The sequence below is a fragment of the Phoenix dactylifera genome, chromosome 10, assembly GCF_051530095.1.
Source record: "Phoenix dactylifera cultivar Ajwa chromosome 10, Ajwa_hap1_PhDact_Kaust_v1.1, whole genome shotgun sequence".
NCBI lineage: Eukaryota > Viridiplantae > Streptophyta > Magnoliopsida > Arecales > Arecaceae > Phoenix > Phoenix dactylifera.
Genome location: NC_143199.1, coordinates 2,267,501 through 2,272,500, shown reverse-complemented (window position 1 = coordinate 2,272,500; position 5,000 = coordinate 2,267,501).

Genomic DNA, 5,000 nt, shown 5'->3' with positions numbered 1-5,000 from the left:
GCCGCGGACGCGCGCGCGCCCAGGCGCGACAGCGGGACGGCGCGCGCGTCCGAGAGGCTGATCGGCCTAGCGCGCCCGTCCTTGCGCGAACCCGGGCAACGGCCCGCCCGCCCGCGCGGCCCGGCCGCCCGCGCGACGCGCCCATCCGCGCGGGCCAAATGCGCAGAACCGAGCGACCACGCCGCGGCCGCGCGCGCGCCAAGGCGCGGGAGCACGACGAAGCGCGCGCCCGAGCGGCCGATCGGCCCAGCGCGCCCGTCCTTGCGCGTCACCGGCCAACGGCCCCGCCCACGCGCGGCGCGCCCGCCCGCGCGGCGCGACCATCCGCGCTGGGCGACGGGCTCGGGCGGAAGGCCCGCCCAGGCAGGACACACCCCCTTACCTCCCCAGCGGGGCATCCTCCGAAGGCCCACCCCAAGGGCTCCAGCGAATCGAGGAGCATTGCACACGGAAACGGCCCGGACGCGAGTCCCGGTCGCACGGGGTGCGCATCCGGAACGTCCGGGACGCGCTTCCCGGGAGGGCCGATGGAGGGAGCCGAAGTGGCGCACGGCCGCCGGGCACGGACGGCCGAAGGCAGCGCCCGTGCGCCGGGAAGTCGGCAGGCGCGTGCCGGCTCCGTCGGGGACGAAATGTGCCGGGCAAGTCTGCCGCGAGGCAACGGTCCTGTGCGGAGTGGAGCGGAAGGCCCGCCGCGGCGGCAGCAGACCCCCCCTCCCTACCACCCCGGCGGGGCATCCGCCCAAAGCCCACCCCAAGCGTTCCAAAGTACCGAGGAGCGTTGCAAACGGGAACGGCCCGGACACGCGACCCGGTCGCACGGGATGCGCGTCCCGGTCGCACGGGTCGCGCGTCCCGGGAGGGCCGACGGACGAAGCCGAAGTGGCGCACGGCCGCCGCGCACGGACGGCCGGCGGCGGCGCCCGTGCGCCGGAAAGTCGTCGGGCGCGCGACGGCTCCGTCGGGGACGAACGGTGCCGGGCACGACCGCCGCGAGGCAACGGACTTGTGCGGAGGGGGGCGGAAGGCCCGCCGCGGCGGCGCCAGCCCCCCCTCCCTACCACCCCGACGGGGCATCCGCCCAAAGCCCACCCCAAGCGTTCCAAAGTACCGAGGAGCGTTGCAAACGGGAACCGCCCGGACACGCGTCCCGGTCGCACGGGATGCGCGTCCCGGTCGCACGGGTCGCGCGTCCCGGGAGGGCCGACGGAGGAAGCCGGCGCACGGCCGCCGCGCGGACGGCCGGCGGGGGCGCCCATGCGCCGGGGCCTCGGCGGGCGCGGGCCGGCTCCCTCGGGGACGAACGGTGCCGGGCCCGCCCGCCGCGAGGCGACGGACTTGTGCGGAGTGGAGCGGAAGTCCCGCCGCGGCAGCAGCAGCCCCCCCTCCCTACCACCCCGGCGGGGCATCCGCCCAAGGCCCACCCCAAGCGTTACAAAGTACCGAGGAGCGTTGCAAACGGGAACGGCCCGGACACGCGTCCCGGTCTCACGGGATGCGCGTCCCGGTCGCACGGGTCGCGCATCCCGGGAGGGCCGACGGAGGAAGCCGGCGCACGGCCGCCGCGCGGACGGCCGGCGGCGGCGCCCATGCGCCGGGGCCTCGGCGGGCGCGTGCCGGCTCCCTCGGGGACGAACGGTGCCGGGCGCGCCCGCCGCGAGGCGACGGACTTGTGCGGAGTGGAGCGGAAGTCCCGCCGCGGCAGCAGCAGCCCCCCCTCCCTACCACCCCGGCGGGGCATCCGCCCAAGGCCCACCCCAAGCGTTCCAAAGTACCGAGGAGCGTTGCAAACGGGAACGGCCCGGACACGCGTCCCGGTCTCACGGGATGCGCGTCCCGGTCGCACGGGTCGCGCATCCCGGGAGGGCCGACGGAGGAAGCCGGCGCATGGCCGCCGCGCGGACGGCCGGCGGCGGCGCCCATGCGCCGGGGCCTCGGCGGGCGCGTGCCGGCTCCCTCGGGGACGAACGGTGCCGGGCGCGCCCGCCGCGAGGCGACGGACTTGTGCGGAGTGGAGCGGAAGTCCCGCCGCGGCAGCAGCCGCCCCCCCTCCCTACCACCCCGGCGGGGCATCCGCCCAAAGCCCACCCCAAGCGTTCCAAAGTACCGAGGAGCGTTGCAAACGGGAACGGCCCGGACACGCGTCCCGGTCGCACGGGATGCGCGTCCCGGTCGCACGGGATGCGCGTCCCGGTCGCACGGGTCGCGCGTCCCGGGAGGACAGACCGAGCAAGCCGAGGTGCCGCTCACGGCCGCCGCGAGGGACGTACGGCGCCGGCGCCCGCGCCCCGTGGCACGGCCTAGAGCGTGCCCCCTTGCCACCCCATCGGGGCATCGGCGCAAAGCCCACCGCGGGGTAGATAACCGAAGGCAACGAGGGACGGTGGATGCACATATCCGAGCAGTGGCGATAGGGCCGGAGGGAGCACCGACAGGGCCGTGAGATTTTAAAATACCGAGGGAATTTGCAAACCGGGCCCGCCCCTCCCCCCGTCCATCGCACGCCGATCGGGGGTCCGGCGCCCCGCGGGGGGCTGCCGGCATGCGCTCCCGGTGCAGGCATCGACGAGCCGCCCGCGACCTCCACTCGGGTCCGAGCCCCCAAGCGCGGATGCCGAAACGCGCCGGCCGCGGCAGCCCCACCCCTGCCACCCCATCGGGGCATCGGCGCAAGGCCCAACCTGGGGTAGATAACCGAAGGCAACGAGGGACGGTGGATGCACATATCCGAGCAATAGCGATAGGGCCGGAGCGAAGACCGAGGGGGTCGGGGGGTTTTAATGTTCCGAGGGAAGTTGGAAACGGGGCCCGCCCGGACGCCCATCCCTCGCACGCCGATCGGGGGTCCCGCACCCCGCGGGGGGCTGCCGGCATGCGCCCCTAGTACAAGCATCGACGAGTCGCCCGCGACCTCCACTCGGATCCGGCGGCGCACGCGCGGATGGCGAAACGCGGCGGCCGCGGCTGCAGCGCCCCTACCACCCCGTTGGCGCGTCGGCGCAAAGCCCACCCCGGGGAGGATAACCGAAGGCGACGAGGGACGATGCATGCACATATCCGAGCAAATACCGAGAGGGTCGGGGGGAAGACCGAGAGGCAAGGGGTGTTTAGAGTACCGAGGGAAGTTGCGAAAGGGGCCCGCCCGGACGCTCGCCGCTCGCACGCGGATCGGGGGTCCGGCGTTGCGCGCCGCCGGCCAGCGCGATCCGGCGGGGCGCACGGAGGGCGCCGCCCATCGCCGGAGCTTGCTCGGTCATCTCTGCCGCACGGACACGTAAGCGCCGCCGCGCAAGGTTCGGCCGGCGGGGCGGACGGTTCGCCGCCGCAGGCCTTTCCCGCAGCCGGAACGTGGGCCCGGCGTTGCGCGCCGGCGGGCCGCGCAATCCGCCGGGGCGCACGGCGGGCGCCGCCCGTCGCCGGGGCTTCGCTCGGTCATCTCGGCCGCACGGACACGTGCGCGCAGCCGCGGAAGGTTCGGCCGGCGGGGCGGACGGTTCGCCGACGCAGGCCTCTCCCGCGGCCGGAACGCGGGACCGGCGTTGCGCGCCGGCGGAAGGCGCGATCCGGCAGGGCGCACGGCGGGCGCCGCCCGGGCTTCGCTCGGTCATCTCGGCCGCACGGACACGTGCGCGCCGCCCATCGCCGGGGCTTCGCTCGGTCATCTCGGCCGCGCCGCCACGTGCGCGCCGCCGCGGAAGGCTTGGCCGGCCGGGCGGACGGTTCGCCGCCGCAGGCCTTTCCCGCAGCATGCGCCCCTTCGCCCGAACGACCGCGGGACTCCGGTACGGCCTAGCCGTCGGCCGCCCGGCTGCAAGCCGTCGGGGCCGCTCGATCCCCGTCGCGTGCCGGCCGCCGCTCGGGCCAGCCGGCCGGCTGCCGCACGTAACCTCTGACCTCATCAGCGGTCGATCCGCACCGCGCTGGTCTTCGGTGCGGACCCGTCGGGGCCGTGCCGCGCCGGCCGTCGCATCCGGTTCCGCAGGCGCCGCCCGGTTGCCTCCCGCCCTCGTGCGCTCGCGCCGGCCGGGCGACGCGGTGCCCGCGGGACTCGGGCATGGTTGAGCCGTCGGCCGCCCGGCGGCATGCCGCCGCCGCTCCGCGCCGCGTGCCGGCTGCGCTCCTCCCCGCGCCCGTCCGCGGGCGGGCCCGCCGCCGCTCGCGCCGGCCGGGCGACGCGGTGCCCGCGGGACTCGGGCATGGTTGAGCCGTCGGCCGCCCGGCGGCATGCCGCCGCCGCTCCGCGCCGCGTGCCGGCTGCGCTCCTCCCCGCGCCCGTCCGCGGGCGGGCCCGCCGCCGCTCGCGCCGGCCGGGCGACGCGGTGCCCGCGGGACTCGGGCACGGTTGAGCCGACGGCCGCCCGGCGGCATGCCGCCGCCGCTCCGCGCCGCGTGCCGGCTGCGCTCCTCCCCGCGCCCGTCCGTGGGCGGGCCCGCCGCCGCTCGGCCTAGCCCCCCGGCTGCCGCACGTAACCTGCGACCTCGTCGGCGCTGGATGCGCGTCGTGACAGTTTTCGGTGGGGCGCCGCGGAGGCGCCGGGGGCCCATGCGACGGGCCAGGGGGCGAACGGAGGGCTCGGTCAGCCCTAACAGGGGACCGGCGACAAAGGAGCGGTCGCGCAAAGCTTCGTAAGGGACCCAGACGACGGGCCTACCGATCCGAAGCACCGCGCACGGACGCGCAGCGGGCCCACGACGGGCCGACACGGAAGGCCCGCCGCCAAGGCCGCAAAACTGACAAAGGAACCCACGGGGACGCACCAGAGCGGGCAAAGCTTTCACCGAACGGGACGGGACCGAGCCCCCGCAACAGGCGAGGGCGACGGATCCGACCAAGTAAGGCCGATCCCGCTCCACGCACGCGCGGCCGCAGGAACTTCGTGAGGGACGGGACGACCGGCCGACCGAACCGAAGCGCCGCGCACGGCCGCCGCGAGGGCCGGCCGGAGGCATAGACCGAGCGCCGCGCCAGCGGAAGGAGCGTGCCGGCTCCGTCGGGGACC